At 45.0% G+C, this 12,648-nt stretch overlaps 1 protein-coding gene across 3 annotated transcripts in view; it reads right to left on the bottom strand.

The window, feature by feature from the left end:
• Positions 1–12,215, bottom strand: part of LNX1 (ligand of numb-protein X 1) — a 176,251-nt gene extending 164,036 nt beyond the window's left edge. For all 3 annotated transcript variants that reach the window (XM_045998320.1, XM_045998321.1, XM_045998319.1), the window contains exon 1: positions 11,969–12,215. The gene's annotated coding sequence lies outside the window, so the exon portion shown is untranslated. The remainder of the gene's footprint in view (positions 1–11,968) is intronic.
• Between the last annotated feature and the right edge of the window lie 433 nt (positions 12,216–12,648).

The raw sequence follows: 12,648 nt of genomic DNA, 5'->3' as shown, positions 1-12,648 counted from the left end.
TCTAACTATTTATGCTTGGGGTCAAATGTGTGCTATAGAGATGACTGTACAAAAAAGGACCATCTCCCAGATATACACAAATTTTTTGCCACAGTGGTGGCATGGGGAAGGCTGGTCATGGTCCTTTAGGGCCCTTTGGAGGGACCCCTTGCTCCACCCACCTGAGAGCCTGCGGGCCTGAGGCTTCCTTTGGGGTGGGTAGAGCCTTGGCCTTCTCCACTTTGTTTGAGTCCTACTGGTGTTGTAACTATGAGAGGGTTAGTTTCACTCGAAGGATCCCAGAGTCCTCCCCGACATGCACACAGAAGCTCTCACCCCCTGGGCTTGTTCACCATCACTTCTGTGTGACCTCAGTCTCCTTTCACCTCTGGTTGTATCCAGTGCAGTGGCTCTCCATATGGGGCCGTTTTGCCCTCTGGTGGACATCCAGCATCATCTAGAGACATCTTTGAGTATCAAAACTTTGATACTTTGAGTATGAAAACTGGCATCTGGTGAGTTGAAGGCAGGGATGCTTCACAAGACAAGGCACAAGACGGCTCCCCACAACCAAGAATTATCCAGCCCCAAATGCCAGTGTTGGTGAGGCTGAGAACACCTGGTCTTGATGATTTGACCAGGTGTTGACCAGAACGGACAGGGGATAAGATTGTCGCAGGCTCTGGGAGAGAGGTTCTTTGTTCATTAAGCAGATGAGCACGGCAGTACTGATGTAGAAAAGTCCAGAAGCTTTAGGGGATGTGAAGAGCTGGCTGCCCAAGGCTCTCCTGCTCTCCCAGCCTTCCTCCCTATCCCTTCTCCCTCCAGGAGCTCTGGAGGACCGCGGACGTGCTTTCCAACCCAGTCCTGCTGCTCGGTGACTCTGGGCAAGTTACTTAATCTCTCTAAGCCTCTGAAAAACCGAATGATCTCAGTATTTTTGTTTGCTTTTTGTATTTTTAAAAATTATTATTATTTTTTATTATGTTATGTTAGTCACCATAGAGTACTTTTTAGAATTATGAAACAAAATAAGCCAAGCCACATAGGGTTTGGCACAGAAGACCCCAGTGGGTGGCTGTGATTATTATTATTTCACGAATTGAGCCCCTGCTGAACACAAAGCACCTTGCCAGGTGTGTTTCCTAGCTACTCAGTGCCAGTTGGCGACAAAGTTTTGTTAGTCTACGGAAAGACCTTTACTTGAAAAGCCTTAACAGCAGCCCTTGCCCCTCAGAAACAAAGCCTGATGGATATGTTGAATTCACTATGTTTTGTATTTCGGTTTAGTGATGAAAGAAATGAATAAAAAGGGATTTACGTTAAAACAGTGTGTTATATATGGAGGTGTTGGTGAATGTGTGTCGTTATATACCTAACGTATTTGTTTACAGCTCATGGAAAGAAACATACATGATGTGCTTTGTTGGAAAACACAGCACTAGCTGGGACTCTCGTGGCAAGTCCTGGGGAACTCGAGGGCTGTCCCATTCCAGGACAGAGCAGGGCTCCATGTCAAGTGACTTGGATAACATCTCAGGTAGCGTCGGCTACTTCAGCCCCAGAAGGGTGTCGTTGCCAGATGGCCAAGCAGAGACTGTGAGGCTGGTGCCAGACTGGACTCAGAGTGTTTCTGGAAGGTCATTGTTGCAAACCCAGAGAACCAGTTCTGTAAGATTGGCTCAAAGGGGATATTTAGTCGGAGTAACAGAGAGGTGTGGTAACGGAGGGGAGAAAGTCTGGGTAAGGATTACACCGGCAGTCAAAATGCTCTTCTCGGTTTTCAAAAAGAGTGAGGGAGAAGCAATGTTTTGGTTCTGGCCCTCAGATAATGCCTCTATTCTTGCCAAGTGCAGGAGAGTGAGCCCACAAAATCACCAGTGAGCCAAGAGAGAATCCAGGTGATAAGGACTCAGCTGGGCAGCATCTCGGCCAAAAAATGACAGAAAATTTGGCTCGGCTGCATTTTTGCCAATGTGCTTCCTCGTGGGGCAGGAGGCACAGTTAGAAGTTTAGATATGCTCTGTGCTTGGGAATTCACGGTGGAGCTAACCCAAATTAAGAAGCCTTTGGGCTTCTTGGGCAAGGGAACTCTTATGACACTCTGGACACTAGAGCCATGAAAAAGCTCCCTAGGAAAATTCTAGAAGACAGGCCCGATCTCCTGCTAGCCCAGGAATGTGGCAGAATCTTCTCGTGCCAAGGGTGAATGGATGTAGGAATTTCCTCCCCTCAGGTGGGCTGTTCTCCTCATTAAGGGGTCAGTGTGTATAACCATCTGTATTTCCCCCACCAGACTATTGCAGAAAAGGGAAGGAGATTTACCTATTTACATCAAAAGGTCCAATGCCACAGAAATGGCCTTTTAGCAATAAGGATGGCTGTCACTGGGCAATGTCACAAACAGCAGTTAATCCTACTCTGTTTTAATAACCAACTGAGAGAAGACGGATTTATGGAAGGAAGATAGTTTGAGAGATAGGCCTTCTCTCTATTTTGTTGACTACTCTGTGCATTGAGATTAGCAGGAACGAGGGGTCTGTGTGGCATTATCTTGACCTTCACTGAGTTTAGTTTGGATGAACTATGTCCTCATCCATGATCTATGGACACTAGGGGAAAAGAAAAGAAAACAGCAGGACTTTTTCATCTCTAGTACTTCTGTTGGTGCCTCAGTCATGGTCTTTTTTAAAAATATTTTATTTATTTGATAGAGAGAGATATCACAAGCAGGCAGAGAGGCAGACAGAGAGAGAGGGAAGAAGCAGGCTCCCTGCTGAGCAGAGAGCCCAATGCGGGGCTCGATCCCAGGACCCTGAGATCATGACCTGAGCCGAAGGCAGAGGCTTTTAACCTACTGAGTCACCCAGGCGCCCCTCAGTCATGGTCTTTTGAATGAAAGACTGACATAGTGGAAAATACATCTGTGACTTTGTTGGTGAGACCATTGATTACTTTATCACCTAGAGTTCCTTTAGAAAGTCTAATGTGATCAATTTCTACTCCAAGTTCAGGTGATGAAAGGTCTGTAACCATAAAAGAATGGCTTTATTTCTGTCTCTCCAAAACTGAGAATGCTGTCATTGGACATATCTCCCTTGGATCTGAGTCCCAGGAAGCCCAGAGTTAAATCTGATGCTCAACTCTACCGCTCATGTAAGCTCTCATGACATCCGTCCTTGGTTCTTATTTCTTCTGCTCTTGTCATTCTTGTTTTATTTATATTTCCCCTGTTCCTAATTTAAAATTCTTGATTATATTTTCTATCATTTTACTGCAGAGCTCACAACCTCTGATGCCTCCAGCTGCGAAGCAGGCAGCAGTAAGTGACTGAAGTGAGTAGGGCTATAGGGCATGGTGTGGACTGCGGCAGACTGGAAAAGTTCTCTGGCCACTCTACTAAAATAGCACGTTTCCTTTAGCCTGCTCTCAATCTCTATCCTCTGACCCTACTTTTTTGGTAGCATTTATCATTTTCTGTAATTATTTATCTGTTTACTTAATTATAGCCTGCCTCACCTCTACGTCCCAGCACCCAGAAGATTGCCTGACACAGAATTCTCACCCAGTCTGTCCGCATTGGCTAAGTGAGTGAATTAGTAGATAAACATGGGACTCATGTGGCCAGATGTTCCTGTATTTTAACAGAATTTGAAATTTAGATTTTTGTATGAAATCATCTGGTTTTTTGATGCTGGTGGCTAATGTGAAAAACTAAAAACACCATGCTGGCCAGAAACAGGCTAACATGGGATACTGTTCTACTTCTGATTATCTGCTTATTGGCCCCATAGTTTCTTTGTAGGATGAAGTAGTATACAAATAAACAAAATGCACATCCTTTTTATGGCTCACAAAGCCCTGTTGCCTGCTAGTATCACATTATTGTTCCAATTTTACCTGTGAGGAAATTAAGGGCCCACAGAGGGGAAGTGAGCCTGTAAGATTAGAAGTGGAGGAAGCAATAAAAGGCACGACCCAGGGAGGCAGAGCTGGCCTCCTGGTCAGGTATTCAGGAAAGAGGGAGGAAATGTCCCGTTTGCTCTATTTCCTCTCTTCTTGGTGACCCAGACCCAGAGGTTAGGCAGATGTTTCGCCTGACACAGGCTATGACCTCAAATTCAGATTCGGCCTCACGCTGGGTCTGTTTCTGCACCTTTCAGTCCAGAAGGAACCAGCACGAGACACATCAGGATGGATGTCTTTCAAAACCCTCTCACGTAGCACCTGTGGCTCACCTGCCCCCAGCCGAGAACTGCAAGCTTTAAATGTTTAAGCCGCGCACACATGATCGAACAGTCAATATATTGAATCGTGCCTGTTTCATATCTGTAGATTCAAAGTGATGCTGATCTTATTTGATTTAGGAGGTGATCTCCTTATGTCACAGGAAGACCAGTAGGTTGTGATAATGCAGAGACCATCTCACCAGGTCTTTGAATTTAACCAAGTTCTGACTAGGATTTATTTTCTTACCTCTTTTCCTAGAGAAGTCCTTTAAAATAAAATTTGAGTATTGAAGTTTAGGTCTCTGACATTTTTTAGGGAACCCTAAGAGTGGAAAATTTCTTTTTTTTTAAATATTTTATTTATTTATTTGACAGACAGAGATCACAAGTAAATAGAGAGGCAGGCAGAGAGAGAGAGAGGGAAGGAGGCTCCCTGCTGAGCAGAGAGCCCGATGCGGGACTCGATCCCAGGACCCTGAGATCATGACCTGAGCCGAAGGCAGCGGCTTAACCCACTGAGCCACCCAGGCACCCTGGAAAATTTCTTTATAAATTATAGAATTATTTTCTTTCTATGGTTCTCCTAACCATTTTTTTCTAAAATCGCCTTGCTAAGGCAAAAAAGCCCAGTCTGGTTGGCATTGCTTAATTATTATTACTATTTCTAACTGTGGTCAGTACCCACAAGAGAAAATTTACTATTTTAATGTATTGTTAGTTTTGGGAATAGAGTTTAGTGATTCACCAGTTGCATATAACACCCGGTGCTCATTTCATCACATGTCCTCCTTAATGCCTGTCACCCAGTTACCTGATCCCCCCACCCACCTCTCCTCCAGCAACGCTCAGTTTGTTTCCTAGAGTTAAGAGTCTCTTATGGTTTGTCTCCCTCTCTGTTTTTATCTTATTTTCTCTTTCCTTCCCTTCCCCTATGTTCATCTGTTCATGCACTTTTGAGTTTCTTCCATCCCGTTGCTGTTGTGAATAAAGCTGCTATGACTATGGATGTATTTCTATTTGAGTCCCCGCTTTTAATTCTTTGGGGTAAGTACCCAGAAGTGGAATTGCTGGATCATAGGGTAGTTCTATTTTTAATTTTTTGAGGAACTTCCATACTGTTTTCCCTAGCAGCTGCACCATTCTACATGTCTGCCAATGGTGCACAAGGGTTCTTAGCAACCCTTGGTAAGTTATTTTGTGGGTTTGGCTTTTTTCTTTGATATTTTTTTTTGATAGCAGCCACCGTAATGGGTATGAGGTAGTGTTTCATTGTGGTTTTGATCTGCATTTCCCTGATGATTAGTGACACTGAGCTTATTTCACACGCTTATTTGCCATTTGTGTATCTTCCTTGGAGAAACGTCTATTTTGCTCATTTTTAAACTGGGTTGTTTGTCTTTGATTGTTGAGTTGTAGGAGTTCTTCATATACTTTGGATATAAGTCCCTTATCCGATACATGGTTACAACTAGATTGTGTCTGGTGCATCAAAGTTTTTAATTTTGATGCACCATGTGCACATTTGAGCTTCGGTTTCTGGTTCCCCTGCCTCCCAGGGCACGTGGCTATGGGAAAGGAGGCCTGCCCCACAGCTCCAATGGCAGGGGCTAGAAGGCCACTGCTGAAAGACTGCCAACTCCTATTTCAAGAAGACTCTAGGGTGGTTTTCAAGAATGCCCCCACTCTCAGACTGTGAGCAATCGGGGTGCCGAAGTGCTTTGGCAATAATTGAATTTTAAGGTGATCTGTCTTCAGCTTTGGGGGAGCCTTGGTTGGTGCTGGTGTCAGAACAATCAACCAATCCTATTGTCCCGGGACTCAATGAGTATGTATAACGGCCATTCCTAATGGATCTCTGTGACTGGGAAAGAGATAGAACAGAGGTCTCCACAGAGTGTCTCTTTTGTCACTCTGGGAACTTCCGAGACCAAAACAACGAAAAGATTCCAGTGGACTCCCATCCCTCAAAATATGTCAGAAGAAAACAACAGTAAACCATTAAATAAGCTTACAGAAGTGCACCAAAGTTTGGGGTTTTATCCGGACTTCAGAGTTTCTGTTGAAATGCTCAAATCCATTCTTTTAAATTTATCTGTTTCAATTAACAATGTTTTTTAGTGCCTCTGCTTTGCTGGTGCCTTAACCTCCTTTTGACCTACCCATTGGGAAATAAAAAGAACATCTAATATCTATTAGATGCTTTATATACACTGTGCGTTTTCCTATGTACTATATAAAAGAACTAATTCAACAATTACCCCAGCCTCATGGGGTAAGTACTACTATAATCTCCAGTTTTACAGTCAAGACAACTAAAGCAGTAACTTGCCTAAGATCACACAGCTAGTAAGTGGCAGAGCCAGGGTGTGAACCCAGAAAACCCGGCTCCAGAGCCTCCTGTCCTCTAGTCTAAAATCCAGCTATACAGGTCGTGCTGAGGGTGCTCCCTCCGCCGGCCTGCGCCTGCGTTTCCAGCCCTGCCCTTGCCTCTGGCCCTTGATGCAGGGCTCCCTGTGCCTCCCACCAGCCCTCCTCACCTTGCTGACTCTGCCCATCAGGATTCCCCTCGGGATCTGCTTTCTTCTGTCCTGTTGGTTGCCCTACCCCGACAGGCTGTCGAGACAGCTAACACTGCACTTAGTCACGTGGGAATGTAACTGTCTGACCCTTGTCTTCTTCCCATGGTGGACTGAGTGTTTCTTGAAGGTGGACACAAGGTTCAAAGCTCCATAGCCAAATACCTGGTACCTAGAAAGTGTTTAAAGATTTGATCAAATTCCCTGGAATTTGATTTGGAGGAAATAAATGAGAAAGAGCCTGGACTGGGCTTAGAGTAGTAAGTAGTCGTAAGTAGTACAATACTACAATACACACTAGGAAAAGGAGCCATGATTGCCCAAATAGAAATGGAATAGAATGAATGGTGGGAACCTTAGTCTCTTGGGCCTGATAATGGAGACATGGGCCCTATCTGCGTGGAGGAGGCTGCTCTGCTCCCCACAAATCAAAGAGGAACAACAAATATATGTGCACTAATGCACGTCACGGGACACAGAGTGACTTCTGAGTTTCTCAAAAATGTCGAAGTTGAATAAATGTCCTCTTTCCCTTCCATTGTGCTCCTAAATAATTAAGTCTTTCAAGCTATGCTATGGGGCCAAGTAAGGTAGTCACTCATGCAGGGGGGCCCTGCATGGGGAGATATGGTGGCCCAGACAGGGTGTCAGAGCCTAAACAGGGTGAGGAGTTAGCACCTAGAAGGGCCACCTAGTACAGGTGCCAGAGTCTGGGCGAGCAGAGGAAGTATCCTTGCGGAGGCCAGCCTAGAACAGAGCATTGGAACCCAAGCAAGAGGGCAGCTGCACGGGGAAAGGGGCAGTGGTCATGACAGCAGTTGGACTGATAGCAAGCGGACTGATCAGATGTATAAGGGTGATGGGAGCCAGCTCAGACCAGTGTTAGAGAAGAGACTTACACATCATGAAAGGGAGAAAACAGGCATAAACCCAGTGGTGCTGATTAGGATTGGAAGCCGCCACATGAATTTACAAATTTCGGTACATGTAGACCAATATAGAAACACACACATGGGTCCTAGCTCTGTCCACTGAGATAGTCTGAGAACAGTAATATTCTAATTCGCAACAAACACATCTAGCAGTCGGGCTTCGGATTCTAAATCTCTACTAAAAGGAACAAGAGCTCCTAGGAGCAATTGTTGATTTTAAGGCTGGAACATCTCATTGTACCAGGGAGACAGGAAGTGCTCAAAGAATGATGGGAACACGACGGAAGGGCACAGGGAACGCTGGATTAAGAATGAGACACAGACACAACTTTAAGCACTCTGCAGAACACTTACGAATTAAAGAGGAAAGAAGAGTAACCTTACAGTGGAGAGCCCCGACAGACCCAACTCTCATAAAGTAATCTCAGTGAGGCTTAAAATCACCTGCCACCTGATAGGACATGATGAGAGGAACACAGCATCATTTCTGTGATGTTCTTTGCCAAGACTGTAAAATGAATCAAAGCATAAGGAGACTCTGACAAACCCAGATTGAGGAACATTCTGCAGAATAACTGGCCTGCCTTTTTAAAAAGTGTCAAGGTCATGAAAGTGAAGGAAATCTTGAAAAAGGCTTGCTCTAATAGCAAAGAAGACAGTGATGGCTAAATACGATGCTTGATTCTGAAAATAGTTGGTCTAAGGATTAAGTGACAACTGACAGGAGCACCTGGGTGGCTCAGTCGGTTGGGTGTCCAACTCTTGGTTTCAGCTCAGGTTGTGATCTCATGGGTCATGGGATGGAGCCCTACACTGGGCTCTGTGCTCAGCATGGAGTCTGCTTGAAATTCTCTCCCTCTCCTTCTGCCCTTTCCCTTGCTCATGCTAGTGTGCATGCTCTCTCTCTCTCAAATAAATAAATATTTTCAAAAAATTATTAACAAAAACGGCAACTGATGAAAACTTCCTGGGTCTGAGGATTAGATAACAGGAATGTATCAACATTGATTTCCTGACTTTGTGGTTATGTGAGAGAAGGTCCTTGTGTATAGAAAGCACACACTAGGGGAGCCTGGGTGCCTCAGTGGGTTAAGCCTCTGTCTTCCGCTCAGGTCATGATCTTGGGGTCCAGGGATCGAGCCCCACATCAGGCTCTCTGCTCAGCAGGGAGCCTGCTTCCCCCTCTCTCTCTGCCTGCCTCTCTGCCTACTTGTGATCTCTGTCAAATAAATAAATAAAATCTTTTAAAAAAAAAGAAAAGAAAGCACACACTAAAGTACATGAGGAAGAGAAGACATTGTTTTGGCAACGTACTCGCAAAGGATTCAGGGAAAATACAGAGCAAAATTCTTCATATTGTACCATATCTGTGACTTTTCTAGAAGTCTGAGGTTTTTCTAGACACATACATGCATACATCTACTTGACATCTGTATCTGTATCCATATCTACCTATAATGAACATGTTAGGTTGGAATTACAATGTTTTCCAGACTTTCCAGAGCATGGGCACCCAGAGGCTGCTTTGCATGGACAGAGATTAGAGTAGCTTCTCCAGAAGCAGGATGAGGGTCTGTCTGACATGTTGGTTCTCTGGCGAAGTGCAGAAAGAAGTGTTCTCATTCTGCTTACTTAGTGAAAAATGGAGAGATTCCTGAATAACTAGAGACATTTGTAGACCTGATCACACCAGCCACTTATCTTATGATAGGCTCATCTGACAGAACCAAGAAGTAGAAACACTGAGGGCTCCTTTGTCCTCTTAGAGAGTCCATGGGATAACTAAAGGTCAGTTCTTCAGTGTTTATCTGGAATTTGGATTGTGCAGGGGACTCAGTCATTTGAGGTTTGGCACAAAGTGCTAATAATGACAACCACGGCCTCTCAGGCACTTCCTGTGGGCCCGAGACTGGGATGTGTATCCTTTTATGTGTCCTGTTTATAACCTTCACAATGGTTCTCCTTGATAAGTACTGTCCCTATTTGATAGATGAGGTAAGACAGAATCAGAGAGGTTTAGTAACTTGACCCTTGCTATGGGTTGAATTGTGTCCTCCCAAATTCACATGTTGAAATCCTAATCCCCAGCATCTCAGACCCTGACTGCATTTGCAGATAGAGCCTCTAGACGTTTTTAAGCTAAAACAAGGCTGTAAGGGTGGGGCCTAATCCAGTCTGATAGGTGTCCATACAGGCAGAGGAAATTTGAACACACACAGGGAGAGACCAAGAGGGTGACCACATGAGGACCCAGCAAGAAGATGGCCATCTGCAAGCCAAGGGGAGTGGTCTAAAAGGAACCATGCCTATCAACACCTTGATCTCAGACCCCCAGCCTCCTGAACTGTGAGGAAATAAATTTGTTGTGTGTGAGCGACCTAGGCTGTGGTGTTTTGTTACAGAAGCCCTAGCACATGAAGACAACGCTCTGCATGTAGTTGAAAGACGAAGCTGGATTCAAAATCACATCCGTGCAGCTCTTTTCACTATCTTTGGCTACCTCCGTATGCACAGGGCCTCTACTGTGAAGCCTCTTCCTGCCTCCCCCAACAGGCTGCCCAGAACACCTACCCAAACCTCACAGATCCTTCCACCCACAGTCCCCGAGCACTTACTGGCCTGAAGATAGTTGGTTGCACACAACTAACTCAAAATATTTGATCAAACTGAGAGTAGAGTTCCTCTTATCCACATTCCTGGCATCTCCCATGGAACCAGGCATAGGGTAGTTATAATATTACTTATTGAGCCCTTACTATGTGCCAGCAAAGGCTTTACATGTATTATCTCATTTAAACCTTAAGACAACTCCATGAACTAGGTATTACAATTATTCCCATTTCACATATCACAAAACTGAAGTCACATGGGTCAACTGAATTATCCCAGGGCGCCCAGTGAGTAGATAGCAAAACCAGGATTCAAGTCTAATTCCCAGAATGTGCCCTTCACCGCCAGCGCTGTTGCTGCCATCTTGCTGTAAATGTTCCCTGAGCAAATTCCTACTGTGAGGAGTTGTACCAATCTGAAAGGCTCTCCCTCAGTCAAAGCCCCCGCCTTTATGCCAAGTTCAAGGGTGAAACTCATGTCCTGTGGAGTCTTCTCACATACAACCTCCACCCTCAGCCCCCACACCGTACTCCTTTAGCCTTCCTTGGCACGTAGTTTTCACCATGCCCTCCCCAGTGACCCAGAGCTGGCAGCAAGGATATAGTTTGCCAACATTTGCTTAACTGGATTTACTGCCCAGGAATGGATGTAAAAAGTGATAAATAACAAGGTGGCATATGATACTGGATATGCTATCTATCCCTGGATTTTATTGGAGAGTTCTGATTTCTAAAATCCTATCGTTTCATCAGATCGTTTGCCAGAATATGTAGTAGAGAATACAGTCTGGTATTTGGTTTAAAAAGTAGAGTCACTGGGGCACCTGGGTGGCTCAGTCAGTTGGGCGTCCAACTCTTGATTCCAGCTCGGGTTGTGATCTCGGGGTCCTGGGATTGAACCCTGCGTCTGGCTCTGCACTCAGCAGGGAGGATTCCCTCCTTCTCTCTCTTCCCCCTGCTCATGCTCTCTAAATCAATCAATCAATCAATCAATTTTTTTAAAAGGTAGATTCACCATTTTACTCTAAAGAGGCAGGAATAGAGATAAGATGTTCTCTCTATTACTTACCTACCCACATGCTATCAGGCAAATCAAATCTCTCTGGACCCAAGTCTCTTCGTGAGTCCAATTGCAATGGCAATGCCTATTTCTACTGCAGAAATGAAACAAGATATGTGAATGTGTTCTGAATACTGATGAAGAATAATGTTATATATACCCAGTCACCAGTAGTGGGGCTGTTTATGTTTTTACTGTCCTGTTTGGACAGGAAAAAATAAAATAAAAAAACAGTATTATTTATGCAAGTGAAGGAAGAAGTTTCTCATGAAGACTAGTACAGAAAAAAAAAAAGAAAGAAAAGAAAAAGAAAAAGAGATCAGACATTAAAAGTGTAAATATCCTGAGGGTCCTTCTGGGGTGTCTTGAAAAAGACAAAATTAGGCATTTCTGTCTTCTAGGCTCTCTTCAACAACTTGGGGTGTGTGTGTGTGTGTGTCTGTGTGTGTGTGTGTACTTGTGTATGTAGGTGGGTGGGTGGGTGGGGTAGGGCTAGGGGTGCGAGACTGGGGTGGGATAGTCAGAAGCAAGGTTTCTCAAATCGTACAAGATGCTACCTGGTGGGAAGAACCAGGCCTCTTACCTCCGCTGCATTGTGAATCTGTTCCCAGTTGTGTGAGGCCTCAGGAAATAGTCCGTTTGAGAGCTGAGCTTTTCTGACTCAGTAGTAGCCCAGGGAAATTCTCTCACTCTTTCCCATGTCTCCTCTTCTAGACATGCCTGCAAACCATTCAGCCTTGAAGTTGATCAGCTCACCTCCTGCCCCCTTTTCGAGGCTTTGCATCATGCTGATCCATAAACCTGAGATGGGTCTCTGAGGAGCTTCCAAGGAGAGCAGCGCCCCACGGAGCAGCACTCGTTAGCATCAATGACAAATCTGTTCTGGTCTGGACGCAACCCAGGTCCCCTTGAACTTCCTTCTGCTCTGGCTAAAGCCAGGATCCTTTTGTTCACCTTTAGGCCTGCCAAGTCAGTCCTACCACACCCCTGGATGTTGTTTTCCTGCAGGCAATGGGAAAATGAGCTCGGAGCCAGGGAAGGGAAATCAACAAGGAAGTAAACACGGGGTCACAGCACCTTTGGGTCATCACTAGGCCTGGGATATCATCATGCTGGGGCCAGTTCCTAAACAGGCAGGGCTACTGCCCAGACAGGCCGCAGAACCCTGGGCATCTTTTTATTTTTACTTTTGCAGAGGATCCGGTGCTGAAATTGCTATCAGACACATCAAGAACTCCTGACCTGTTTCAGTGCCTTGCCAAA

This window comes from Meles meles, chromosome 2 (assembly GCF_922984935.1).
Source record: "Meles meles chromosome 2, mMelMel3.1 paternal haplotype, whole genome shotgun sequence".
In the NCBI taxonomy this organism is placed as follows: Eukaryota; Metazoa; Chordata; class Mammalia; order Carnivora; family Mustelidae; genus Meles; species Meles meles.
Note: the sequence above shows the minus strand (reverse complement) of the source record. Positions and strands in the feature narration are given on the sequence as shown.